Raw genomic sequence first — 14,833 nt, 5'->3', positions numbered from 1 at the left:
GATGAGGCTCCTCTTCTCTGCTCCCATGGCACCTTAATCATCTCTGTAACAAACCGTATTGTACTTGCCCAGATTCCCCACCCTCCTGTGAGCTCGTTGAGGGCAGGAACTCTGACCGTCCGCAGCACCCAGCACGGTGCTTGGCACATAGCAGGCCCTGCCTATCTATTGAATTACTCAGATTTTCAAATGCTTGAAAATTAGTTTGTCCAGAACCTTCTCACTTCTGGAATTCCCCCCTATTAATGATTCTGCTATGGTCTGCACAGAACTTTACCTTTTCCTTTCCTTCTGTGCATTTGGAACTCCACTGTTCGCATTGTCAGCCGGGCCAGGCATGTGATAATTCTCTCAAAAGGACCGACTTTACTACCCACCATCATTGAGTAATTAAGGAACTTTCCTAATCCCTGTGCACACTCCTAGGTCTGGAATGTGTTTTCCTTCCGACAGGCACCCCTGAGAACTGTGCATACAAAGGAGGGAGCAGTGACTTTGCAGGCTAGGAGGGAGGTGGGAGAGAGTTTGCACACAAACCGATAGCATGGTTTTCCCCACTGAAGGAAACCAGAAGATGGGAGAGAATAAAGGGAAAGAAGGCAGAGAATGAAAGGGTGTCACACGTTGTATCTCATCTCTTGCTTTGTAGAGGTGGTTGTGGCTATGGGTTATCCTCCTTTTTATGAAAACCATTTAATCTTTTCTTTCTTTGGTTCTTTATCCTGCTCACACAGATCAACTTAGGCTATTTCCTCAAATCTCCGTGATTAAAAAGCCTGCCCCTTGTAGATGGAGACACATGAAAGGAAGAAAGGGTTTGCCTAATGCCAGGCTTCCCCTCACAGGATGACTGTCTGTAATTATCCTCTGCAGGGTCTCGCTTTGCTGCAGCGCAGCCTCCATGTCCTCACATCTTCTGCCCACTGCATCCTAAATTAGGAAAGCCAGTCTGGCCTGACAATGGAGAGTTACGTGTTTCCCTGGTTGTGTGATGTGCCCTCGGGTCTATAACTGGGCCCAGCTGTGCTCCCAGAGATGCCTCAGGTGAGATGACAGAGCCCTACGAGGCTCCAGGTGTGTCTCTAGCACATACAAACTCTTATGTCTACATGCTAAGGGCATTTTGTTCATATGTGGATAGCATGTTTGTTCGAATGTGCACACCTGCCTTCTGCATCATTTTCCACATGGGTATGTTTTGTATCTCATATAATTCTCACATTTTGAAGGTCCTAACTTAGAGAAAACCATTCCAAATACAGATTCATGAAACTATGAGTAAAATGCGAAGAAAATTGACAACATTCCTAAGCACTACTCTTTACTGCTTTTTAAAAAATATATTAATTTTAAGTCTAGAATTCAAACTCTGCCCCACAATGCCAAAGTTCACTACAACTACGCCAATTTTCTGAAGGACCAGGGTCAAATAGGGTAGCCATCTAGCACTACAGAACAGCCCTCAAGTAAGCACCAGAGGGGTGTTGGCTATTGTGCTTTTCAGGCCCTTGTCTCTTTCACTCACCTCTCCCAGTGTGGGGCAAAGGGCTGGAGGGGGAGTAGTGGGTGCAGTGGTGGTATGTGTGTTTGTTTGTTCCTCTTGACAATGAACATCTCCTTGGAGGTGATGATATAGGTCTTGGACTCTCTGAGTCTTTTGGCCCAATATTTGAGTCTGTTATAAATAACGGTAATTCCACCTTGCTTCTAACTCTTGGTGTTTTCCTGTAAATTTCCATTGCTACGCATTATGCAATGAAGTGACCCTCAGTTGAATACACACACGCCCATACATAGGAGTTAGTTGTCAAAAATACACTGGTGAGTTCTCAGGACATGTATTCCAATCAATTATTAATGTTGTGTATATGGAAAATCTAGGTCTTTCACTGCTTGAGGGAGATTCCTATGGAAACATTTGAAAGCAATTAAGATGCCCTACCATGTCATGTTAGATTAAGAATAAAATGAGGAGGCACTTTTTTGCCATGTTTGGAATTTAAGGCTTTTTAGAACATGTATGTATTTATATTTTTCCCAGGTAAAGAGTTCTGATGCTCTCCTCACACCTTTCATCGGGATGCAGTATATCAAAAATGCTTATGACTTATGCTTCATTCTTAGGCAGAGACCATTACCATAGTGCTCTCAGGCACTCTTTTCATATCTCAATGCTGAGCTCTCATGGTGGCCATCTCCCAAGATTCCAGACAAGAAATATGTTTGACCTTAAACATGTGGAGACTTGACAAATAAAATATATGAGAGTATAATAAAGCAAGGTGAATTCTCTCCTCTATTGAATACTATGATGTTCATAGAAGCCCTTTCAGCAGGACTCTGTACGCCACAAATTGGCCCACATTTGGTTCCAATACTCAACCAATTGTAGATGCTTGAAACACATATACCGATAGGTATATATAATAGACTAATATGTTTCACTTAAGATATTTACGCTCTGTTTTCTAAAGTTCCTACCGGGATGTTCTTAAAGATTGGTTTTAAAAATTATCATTCTTACAGTCACTAGAATTTTTTTTTTATTTATGTTTTGGAACAGTATTCTTCACCAGTGAATTATTCATCAATTACTTAATATTCAGCATAACCAACGACTTAAAGCAGTACACGAAAAACTAGCAACCAAAAACTTTCCTAAGGATCGCAAGACAAATTCCGAAGGGAAAGTCAGAGCAAAGCCTCCTGTTTTTATTGAGGAGTAGAAGACATGTTTAAGGATGTAAGTACTCATATTCCTTTGTTGGGAGGCAGTTTACCAAAAGGTCACAACTCTATCTTAGATTGCTGGAATTATGTTGATTTTTACCTTCTTAAAATGCTGTACTTCAGCAATCAGAAAATATCATTTAAACTTTAAGGGTATATTTTGGCTTGAACAATGAATTTACATTTAACAATTTTACATGGCATTCAGAAGGGGAGACAACGATTACTAAGTTTACCCTAAAAAGATGTAGGGAGAAAGGAAATGTTTTAGTACAGTCACGTGCCACGGAACAATGGACCACATATACGACGGTGGTCCCATAAGATTGGTATCACAGAGCCTAGGTGTGTAGCAGGCTATACCATCTAGGTTTGTGTAAGTACACTCCATGATGTTCGCACAACGACAAAGTCACCTCACAACACCACCTTTCTCAGAACGTGTCCCATCATTAAGCACCACATGACTGCATTTTATTTTTCATTCTTAAAGTCTATTTTCTGGTTCAAACAGAAAAACAAGGCAGACTTCAAGTCACTTGGGATAAAGACGTAAAGTGAGCATGATTCACTGGTGGTCGATTTTAAAGGATTTCAGTAGTCAGTTGGACACTTGGAGCTTCTCTTCAGTGAAACGATAAAATATTGTTTTATTAACTGTGCTTTGGTGAGAAACATGTCTCTTGAGAGATGAAAAACAAAACAGTTAAAGCTACAAATATACCACACAGTGATTGATGAAATGCTTTATCCTCTCAGACCAGGCTCAAAAATCTGGCTGGTTCCAAAGTGTCCTCCTTATTGTCTGGAGGCCCTTGTTGTGAATATTCAACAGATGTTAGCGTCTCTTGAAGTAAATTGTCGTTCTTTATCAACGTTGGAGAGAAAGGAAAAAATACTAGATTATTATTTTGGTGATTATCATAGGTAATTGAAAAATTGCCTTTATTTCGATATTGCTACTTTTACATAAAAGTTGCTGAGGGAGGAATTTCTTTCCTTTCCAAGTACACTAGCCATCTCTCCACTTCAGCAAGACTTTCTAATTTTCTCCATATTTGCAGACAGCAAAAATGAGAATAATAGGTAAATGCAGGATTAAAGTATCCGCAGTCACTTCCAACAATCATCGTTACAGCTCTAAGGACTACAGATTCCAAAAGCAATAGTGAAGTTATTCATTCAAATTGTATTTATTGCCAGCCAATCACTTTTTGGCTGGCTGTTATTTTTCAAACTAGCCTAATAGTAAACTGGTAATCATATATGACATGACTATTCTGTGTCTTTTAAATTTTTATTTTATTCTTACAGTATTGCAGAATTACCTCTGCCCTCTTCTCTCTGGGTATGGCCCATTTCAATATATTTGTATAGTGTGGGAAAACTTCCTCTGGAAAAATACTTCATTTAAGGTTACAGTTTCAGTTTAAAACCTGAATCATCCATAAAAAAAAAGCAAAAACACTTCCCTTAAATCTTCAGCAAACAAGAATGTTAGCTTTGCTTTGCTGTGAGGGGCAGCTCTCATATTTATACCTATTCCAGGTTCTATAAAGTTTGGGATTATATATGATGGGGGATCAGAAAACCACTGGTGGATCTGCCATATGCCTCCAAAGCTTTCTGACCATTGAGTTACCCTGGGGAAGGGTTCTACCATTCCACCTCATGTGATGGGAGTAGAAAGTGCAGAGACCACCCAATATTTCAGCTCTACCTGCACAGACACTCCCATGAAGTGTCTCATCCAGTAAATCCAAAAGGAGACACAGTAACCCTGTCTGGATAAAGTGCAGAAGATGCCCCTTAGTGAACTCCTAATTGGCCAATAGTTGGTTGATTAATTTAAAAGGTTAGTCTAAAGTGAAGAATCATAAAGCAAATAATATTTAACCCTAAACGTTTTATTGTAACCTAAAACATACAAATGTACATTCACCCATATTTTAAAGTCAGGCCAAAATCTTTTAATAAGAGCCCATTGATAGAAAACCAAATCCTCATTCTCATACCCAAAATGCATTATCTCTGATTATCATCAGTTTTCACAGCTTTAAAGTGGAATGAAAATTTAAAGACACTTGCAAGTAAACTAGGTATAGAATCCACGATTTTCAGGATTTTTTTCCTTCCAGTCTTTTACAGTTGTCTCATCGAACTGAATTTTATTTTTTAGCAACTTCACTTTTTCAGTTTTTCCAAAGTACTTACTTGGTTTTCATTGATTTGACAACTCTTTTCTCACTCCAATTTTATCCGTTTATAGAATATTTTACCAAATTATGCAACTACAGTAAAAAGTACAACTGAACAAACTTGGGAATAAACATTAAATGACTCTTGGCAGTCAGAAAACCCAGCCAGTGGGAGCAGAGGAGCACAGGCTTACCAAAGAGCAGTAAGAAAGAGCAGTGCACTTCCTCAGTGTTTATTAGGGTGCAACTCAACAGATTTCACAAAGGGATTGGAGGATGTCTGCTAACCCAGTGACTTTCGTAGGTGGAGATTACTTAAAAGAGTTTCTATTATAGTGAAATATATCTACTACAGGTAAAAGAGTAAAAGCTATGGTTTCTACTATTGTTCAGACTCACTGGATGACAATTATTGGTTATTTTCAACTGGTCATCAAGAACTCTGTATCTGAGAATGCAAAATAAGGTTTGCTACTGCTAGTGAGTCAGGCTGGTCTCTCCAGTGTCGCCAGAATATTACCCCAGGTTCCACTGATCATTTGTCAGCCTAGAGGTCCTTCCTACCACTCTACTCCCGTAACACCCCTGTGACACCCAGTGCTCTGAGACTTGCTGATGTGCCCCAGGTGTCTGGATGTCAGCCATATGCAGGATTTAATCCCGATGAGAGGGCTGAGATCCTCAGTCACCCAGACATCCATTTTCTTCTTCATGTGTACGATTTTAGCACAAAATAAACAGTAAATCACTTAGATTGATGTTCTCCTGCAATATTTTGGTCCAACAGGAGATATGTTACCCTGCTCTGTGGGGGACTCAAGTGGGCTTGGGCAGCTGTGGGACCTTTGGAATGGCCTTATCCACTGCTAATATGTCTGTTATTGGTGTTTTAAGCAGAACCTCTGAAAGGAAAGAAAACTGTGCAAATAGGATTGAAGTTCCTGATCGTGTTGTTTTCTACTCATATAACGAAAAAGGAAGGACTATGTTCTTAATGATTATATACCAGAGAAACTCTATGCCACTTCTTAATTTGCCAACACATGGTAAAGGAATGGACTGACAATGTTTTTATTAAAATTCATGTAATGTGTAGGGACTTGTTATGATGATACTGCCCATTCATATAGTACTTAATTGTTCTTCCTGCGGGGACAACTGGGACTCCTCAAGAAAATTCCATAAGACCTGGATGTTTATTTTTTCAATAAGAAAAAAAATATTTATTTCAAAAAGAAATAAATGGGTGAAGAGTAAAGAAACATCATTAGAGCTGCAATGAAATATAACAAAAGACGATTGCAGGTGCAAATTAATCCACTTTCTCATGATATCCTAAGTGCATTAAATAAGATTATTATATTACATTTCTTAGGAAAAGTTTGCTCAATAAAATGTGTATGGTTTGAACATTGTAAAAACTAGGACCCACTGAGTAGGAGAAAACACCACCTTATTTACATAGCTTATTTTGAATGAACTTTTAAATAACTCTTATAACTACAGATGGCCTCAGATGCTGGCTGGCATGTGTTTCTCAAAGGAATTAAAATTCCAACACCACTTGTTGCCCAGGTTTAACACGGGAGAAGTTTCCTCTGCTCGACTGGAGTTATTAACATATGGGTGCTCACGTTTAGAGACCTGAATTTCGTTTATGATATCTCATTTGGAAATGTGACATTATTTTTGTGCCTTCTTGTTAACGAAATTACATTCTCACTGTGTGTTAAGTCTGGCGGTCTTGATCATTAAATCCAAGAAGCATTGTTTTATTTTAAAAAATAAACTAGAATTCTTTTAGGCACATAGTGGTCACATGTGTGGGTGCTTCTTAAAATCAAAGCACTATAATTTTCATTCACAACGACTTTTTTTGCCTCAAACCACTCTTGCACATCAAAAACCAGCTTAATGGATGATCTACTGTGAGTCGATGAGAAATTTTGTAAGGGTGTTGTTTAGATTCTCTGTAAAAATGGGGACAGTGGTATTAGCTATCTCACCAAGTTTGTGAGAATTAAATGAGTTAATTCATGTTAAGCACTTAGAACAGTGTTTGGTGCTAACTGCTAAGTTCTCTGTTAGCTCTCATTACATTTGATTCTGACCCACCTCTCTGCACTCCACTGCTACCCCACCCCGGTCCCCCTTGGAGCCGCCGTTATCTCTAACCTGGATTCTGCCATAACTTCCACTGGCTTTCTGCCTCCACTTTTGTCTCCGCCCCATCTATTCTCACCTGGGCAACCTCGGGATTCGTGGATTCTCTGTTCAAGTCACTCCTCTGCTCAGACGTCGGCATGGGCCCCACCTCACCCGGAGTGAAAGTCACAGCCCTCACACGGTCCGCACAGTCGGGCCCGTTCCTCTCTGTCCCCATCGCCTACTGCTGCTTCTTGCTCCATCAGCTCCAGCCCCATCGGGCTCCTCGCTGCTCCTGGAGCTCAGCAGGCACAGCCCTGCATCTGGGCTTTCGCACTTGTGGTTCTCACTGCCCAGAGTGCTTTTCCCCTCATACATTCATGGCTCACCTCCCCTCTCCCTTCCAGTCATCTGTCACCTTCTCCATGAGGCCTGCCCTGACCATCCTACATAAAATCGCAACACCCCCACCTCTAGCACTTCCTCTCCCTCGCCCCTGATTTGTTTTGCTCCATAGCTCTCATCACCCTCTGACAGATTTACTTAATGTTTTGTTAATTGCCTGTCTCCCTCCACTAGAAAAGTGGATCATTTTGTTTATAGCCCAGCACACAGGGTGGTATCAGGCACATGGCAGGCCTACAGTGAATATTTGTTGAATGAATGAATGAATGTATACACACATTACTAGTACTAATTTTTTAACATATGAATTGTCTGAAATAAAAAAAGATATTTCTTGATTAATTTCTTTTTTATTTTTAAATTTTTCTTCTTCTATACCTCCATTTCTCCTAAGGCATTATCTGTTGTGTTTACTCGCTCTTGTGTTCCTTCTAGTTAGTCTTCATTTATAAACTGATTTTTTTTTCTTTTATTTCTAATTCTTCTCTGAACTGTCACCTCATTTCTTTTTGTAATTCAGATTTATTTTTCAGATGTTGTATCATGTTTAGCCCATTTTGAAATAGAAGTTTACAGATTTTATCTGGGTTGTGGGTACATCTTCTGGCGTGCTTTCGTTGTCTCCATAGATGTTATTCTACTCGTAATTTTTATTTTTTCTCAGGAAGATTTGCCCTGAGCTAACATCCACTGCCAATCTTCCTCTTTTGGTATGTGAGCCACCGCCACAGCACGCTCACTGGCAGTCCAGTGGTCTAGGTCCACACCCGGGAATCAAACTCAGGCCACTGAAGCAGAGCATGCCAAACTTAACCACTAGGCCACTGGGGCTGGCCCTCATAAGTTTTTTTATAATAGCTTTATGTGTGATTTGCCCTTGATACTATCATGCTGCTCATGTTTGTGTGAAACTCATTTTCCCTGAACTTTCGGAATAAGGTGCAGTTGAGGGTAGGTTTTCTAACTGCACAGACATCCCTGTCTGTGGCTTTTTTGTGGGATCCTAACATTTCCTGCCTCCTCTACTTTGGTCTAGATCTTTCTTCCCATGGCCTTGTTGTGCACGTCCTGATGAGCTTCGACTCCACTGTCAGCATTCTCTCCTCAGTGTGGGGCCCTGTCCTGGGAGGGTGGGTTGTGAGGGTTCATGGGCCATCACTGCTGCATCCCTTTTTCTACTTGCCTGGAATTCCACTTAACATTGAGTCCAACCAAGAGGCACGGAAAAAAATTTGGTTTGGTGTCCGTGAGGATCATCTGCTTTGGCTGATCAAGGATCAGTATGCTTTAGGAGGCACCCCCCACAAAGAACATTCCTGCGTTCATCCTTCACACCCAAGAACACACAGTGTGGTGGAAACAGATGGATACAAGATGACTCGAGTCTTCACTCTGTTAACGTTGAAGAAATAATGGATGATAGTTTTACTGAAGGGAGCAAGCCAAAGGCTTTTTCAGAAGATGGGATATCTACAGGAAAGACAGACAGCTAGAAGTTTCAGCCTGGCCTGGGCTCATGAGGCCTGTGGTGATAACTGAGTCAACTCTGAGGTCCTGCAGGGGCGTGTGCTCCCCTCCATCTCTACGTGAAAGACTCAAGGACCCTAAAGTACACCTGTTGTAGGAAAGAGTAGGTTCAGAAGAGAAACAATCACATTTTTTACACAGAATGTAGTAGGCATGGCCATTACAACTTCTACACAAATCATTTCAGTGGTTCCTCAGCCACCTAGTGAGATGTCCTATTGGCTCAGCTTTTGCAGGGAAAGAAACTAAGGCACAGACACAAATCCAATCCACACGGCGAGAAAGTGTCATAGGTGTGAAGGAGCCTACGGCTTCTGACTCTCAATCCAGTTCTCATTCCACTTCACCAGAGCAGCTTCCCATCCCTCCTGCCACCAAAACAAGAAAAGGTTAGATTATATTCACAATATTCCGTGAATAGCATTTTTAAACAAGAATTTCATTGGATAAATTCCCTACTTTCTGGTGCTTACAGGGTTAAGTCTCAAGTATCAGAACAGTCAGCTGTTTAGAGGACTCACTCCCTGACTCTTCATCCCTGGTTTTCCTTTAAATCCTGTTGGCAAATAAATAGCAGAGGTTTTCTGGATCACCCTTGAGATGAGTTCAGGTTAGGTTGGTTGATCATTACTTCCTGGGGATAAGAAAGGAACCCTGCACAGAGCAGGAGAAAGAATGACACAGTGAAAGTACAGCACCACATCCTGAAATTGAGTTTATCTAGGGTAGTTTTTATTCCTGAAAAACCAAGGGTTTATGGGTGATTTTTTTTTTCTTGGCAGTTATATTTTTCTGTTTGATTTCTTTTCTCAACAGGAAATAGAAAATAAATATCTGACCCTAAGCATAGTTAACCTCCAATAAATAAAATCTGGGAATGAAAATCAGGCAAGTAAATCTGGGTGTGTACATGCACAAAGGAAATTACAAACTAGAGTACTTGATGAAGTTTTACCTAAACGTGGAAGTACTACAAATCACATAAACAATAAAAAATGATGACATCCATAACTTTTTAACAGATATTGCAAACTCTAAAGGAAATTCTTGAAATGAAAAATAAATCTAAGCTTTAGTTGTATAAATTTCACCAATCGCTAATTTCTGTATGGCCTGTATATAATCCTTTCTCTTTTTTTGAGACTCAAGCCTGTAGAACTTTGGTCAACGATAGAGCTTAAAAATAGTAGAACCAAAAGCATGTTGTATTTTAACTTAATTTTTATACAACACCTGGGAAGTCCAGTTTTGTTCATTTACTGAGTGTTATTGATTTTAAAAGGCTTTCAATTATGCAATATTTTTCAGAAATGTGTTCATTTTGTGTGATAGGAAACAAATTTTTCCAGTTAAAGAAGTAATCTTGTTGGCCCAGTTTCTTTAGAAATATTTCCCTTCTGTTTAAGTACTCTTCACTGAAATATTAGAGTTAAATGGATTGGCCAAGGGAAAAAAAGCAGCAGTTCTTCCACATTGAAGATCAATTGGTGGTCACATATTTACATATAGCCTATGCTATATGACTGTTGAGCTATATGACTGTAGCTCAAAGGGCTGTAGTCACTGTGGTACTGAAGGCTGAGTCACTGCTCACGTTGTGTAGGTCAACAAACAAACTTACCAGAATCGTCTGCTCTTAACACTTTTAAGAACACAAGTGCTTCTGAGGTACTAGTTATTTTGTTTGTTTGCATGTTTATTATAACTTTCTTAGTTTCTCCTATATTTGGTTTCCTCAACTGTAAAGTAGGCAAAATAATAGTTTTTCCTGAAAAAAATGGGAAAATTAAATGACATAATATATGTAAAAGTACTCTATAAGCTTCAAAGTACAAAACAAATGTAAAATGTCATTACCACTATTTGGGATCATTTGGTCTTATTTTCTTTTATTCCTGAATTCCATTTTTCCCTTAAGCAAATACAATGGCTAAGAGGGAAGGAAATAATTTTCTTGCCTACCTGCTTAACTACTTCTGCTTAATGAAATTCTGTTAGATGCAATGTAAGAACCCCTAAATATATATTGTGTTTATCAAACGTTTAAGCTTTCCAATATCTGAATAAAAATTCTCAATAGATTAGAGATTTTTCCATGACAACTAATTTCTTCCCTGTGTGTTCCTTTTCTGTGAGGCTCATTAAACTATACATCTCTGTACCTATATTTTTCTTTTAAAATGAAACAATGAGGTTTACTACTTGAGTATACTGTATATGCTCTTATAATAAAATTTTGAAATTCATCTCATAGAAAAAATGATTTTAAAAAATGGTGAGAGCAACCAAACACAGTGGCTATTCACAATAGGACTAAAAATCATCAATCTTTTCCAGTTCAGTGAAGTATTTGTTTTTTATACCAGTGGGACTCTGTGAGTTTCTTTCAACGGGGTAAGGAATAACTATGAACAGAACTTTTGTATGGTATATCTGTAGAAATCAGGGTCAAGATATGTTTGAGTTTATTCTGACAATTGGTGTGGAAATACGGACATCTCGTAAATTATTCATCTTTCCAGTAGAAATAATCCCTACTTGACTTTTCTGAAGATCTCAAGCTCCAATGTAATTCAAACATGTATTTAATTAAAGAGAAAAACACAAAGTAGGTTTCATCCTCACATGGGTCTGTGGTAAACAGGAGGAAAATATATGTTTTTTAAAACTAAATTCATAAAAAATAAAAAGTGATATCTTTTACTTGGTTGTTGAAGAATAAATTCATAAAAAATCAAAAGTGATATCTTGGGTCCAGCCAAGTGGCATAGTGGTTAAGTTTGCACACTCTGCTCCAGTGGCCCAGGGTTCTTGGGTTCGGATCCTGGGCACGGAACTATGCACTGCTCATCAAGCCGTGCTGTGGCAGGTATCCCACATATAAAGCAGAGGAAGATGGGCGTGGGTGTTAGCCCAGGGCCAATCTTCCTCAGCAAAAAGAGAAGGATTGGCAGGGGATGTTAGCTCAGGGCTAATCTTCCTCACACACACACAAAAAAGTGATATCTTTTACTTGGTTGTTGAAGAACATTTTTAATAAAATTCAGCTTTGTTTCATAAATAAAGTAGTGCTCACCTGAGGTTGGGTGAAGCTGCAGAAATTTTTACCAATCAGATACCTATAGAGAGAGGATATTACTTGCAGACCTTTGTCATTACCAGGAAAAAAGATGTCTACACATTATCCAGATGGAGGGCTGCAGCTTGGTAATAGAATCAGTAAATTACAATAAATGCCGACAAGCCAACTCTAGCGTGGGGCTATCTGTTAAAACAAAGTCTCTACTCTGAGCACAAAGGCCTCTGCTCACGGAGCTCATATTTTTTTCTTTCTCCTTCTTGATGTTTGTTTCTGGTTTTGAGAGCTCACAGATGAACTTATTTTCTGTTTCAGATCAAAAAGAAAAAGAAGAAAAAAACAATTCCGTAGTCAGTGAACATGACTGTTTAAATGACAGTGGGATCCTGAGTGAATATAAAGTCCGAGAAGGTGGGCTGAGAACCAGCTGGAAAGGGCAGCTGCATGGCAGTGTGGACGGGCATCTTAGCACACAGGGGACCCCACTGTGGAAGCTCTTGTTGAATTTGGTCTGACCTTTCCCATAGTAAGTACTTTCACCTGAGATATTCATTTCAAGGGCCCCCAAACCCAGACAAATAAGGAAAAGGTCAAGTTTTAAGAAATTACCTCTTCTGTGATAAAAGAAGGAAAAGGTTCCAGGTAGGCTTCCCATGATGGCTTCCTTCATCCCGGAAACATTGAGTGTGGGAATTATCCACACCGTGTTCACTGGACACCCCCAAATCTATTAGAGGTTATGGAGCTTTTCTTAAATTAATAAATCCTGACTGAGATATACTCTTTGTAATCACTTCCAAGGAGCAACAAAGTAGTTCCTTTGTCTAAGATACCCAGGATCTTTCACAGGCGTGGAACACAAGAGTACTTTTTTTTCAACACAAGGGTATTTTTTGCCTCCCATCATAACAATATCCTCCAGCCTCTCTAAGAGACAGCACCTAGGATTTGCTGTCCCTCAGTTACTGCTCAGAGTGTGCTTGAGGATACGGGAGGCCCTAGAATAGCCTGCGAATGAAAGCTGTACACAAGAATTAGCCAGACTGTTCCAGCTCAGAGTTGTTTTCTCTCTCTGTCCAGCTGCCTCTAATACTGTGTCTCGCCATACAACTTCCTTAGCTGTTGTGTGGGCCATTTAAGCTATTACAACGTGTCTTCCTTGGCCTTTCAATAGGAATTCCTTCTGCTCTAAAATTAAACTGATCTTCTTAGACCAGACAGAACAGGGGGCAAGCACGGCATTTGATTGTCAAGGGATTTGACGAGCAGAGATCCTGTTTTTATTCCTTGGACATTTTCTCAGCTTTTCTACGTTAAAAACCAGCTTCCCAGTTTTGTTCTTTGGGTGACAGAGATGGAGAGAACCTCTTAAATTGCCAAATATGTTCACTCTAAATATAGCAGAAATTTCTAAATCACATAGCTGTGATCATTTAGCTTCTTCATTGTTTAGGAAGCAAGTGGAATCCCCATACTTCCTACGTCGGCACAAATTTTCTTTATTTGCTCTTGAATTTTGAGAGTGCTGGCCTAGTTTTTTTTTTTTACATAATTGTGCATTATTTAATATTTTTATTTTTGTAGATTTTGCCAGGATTTTTGTGCTGTGAACTACATCAGACAAAGTAGAATCTCATAGCAGAAGGAGGGGGAAATGAGACAAAATGATGAATCTAGATGAAGAAACATTTTAGGGATATCATTTATTTTTATGTGCTTAAGTTTTTATACCTTTCCTTCTTTGTAATGCTAGCTTTACAGATGCCCTGATTGAAAGACATTTATGTAAGCCCCTCACATACAAACCAAAGAATTCCCACCATCTTGTGTAGACAGCATTATGCGAGCAGGTTGTCAGCAATCCCCCCAGGCCAGAAACTCAGCACCTCATGAGAATTTTCTACCAAAAGAATTTGCAAGTAGCTCTATACGCCATAAAAGGTTAGAATTTATTTAATCATGCTAACTTTGTGTAATATTTCTAAATTTTGCATTACTTAGAGGTTATATTTATACTGCTATGTGTCAAATCTATGCTCTCCTGCCAAACTTGTATACCTACAGCAGCAAAATTTATAAACAACGTTAAATTGCCTTTTTCTTTTTTTTTTTTTTTTTTACAAAAAAGAAGTTGACTGTAAAGATTGGCACAGTCTTACCCTTTCTGAAGAGAAAGTAAAGGAAGATTTCAGTGTTTTATTTTGGTTGTGGTATACCTGGATTAACAAAAAAAAGAACAAGCAAACTGTGCCAAACTTAGAGATGTTTGACAATCATGGCTTAGCATTTGCACTATTTTAGGTTGTATCCACACTATGCAAGTGCCCTGAACAACCTTGAAACACTGACCAGAGATACAGCAGAGGCAAAGATGTACTATCAGAGGGCTCTCCAGCTACATCCACAGCACAACTTGGCTCTTTTAAACCTCAGAAATCTCCTTCAGCAAGTGGAGTCTGCCACTGATCAAGTGGCCTTGTGATTCCCAGAAATCTTTTCCTTCTAGATTCATTGAGTTGTAGTGCCATGGCCTCTTCCTAGGGCTTATTAGGGCTTTCAAGCTTTGGGAGGATGTAACATTCATCTGATTGATTCTATCCCTTGTCAGTCAAAAGAAGTATTTACCAGAGTGTCTTCCTGGAAATACAAGTTCTGAGGGATGTTCACGGCTGCTTGCTAAGTATGGGCAGGGGAGAGTCCAATGGTCAAATAAACTTAGGAAATGCTGAGTAAAACAAAGACAAGTAGG

The 14,833-nt window shown here is 39.4% G+C and overlaps 1 pseudogene; it reads left to right on the top strand.

Moving 5' to 3' along the window:
• The window catches only part of LOC101387259 (protein O-mannosyl-transferase TMTC1-like), a 97,912-nt pseudogene that overhangs the window by 44,659 nt on the left and 38,420 nt on the right, over positions 1–14,833 (top strand).

The sequence above is a fragment of the Ceratotherium simum genome, chromosome 17 (assembly GCF_057802395.1).
Source record: "Ceratotherium simum simum isolate JZ-2026a chromosome 17, ASM5780239v1, whole genome shotgun sequence".
NCBI lineage: Eukaryota > Metazoa > Chordata > Mammalia > Perissodactyla > Rhinocerotidae > Ceratotherium > Ceratotherium simum.
Note: the sequence above shows the minus strand (reverse complement) of the source record. Positions and strands in the feature narration are given on the sequence as shown.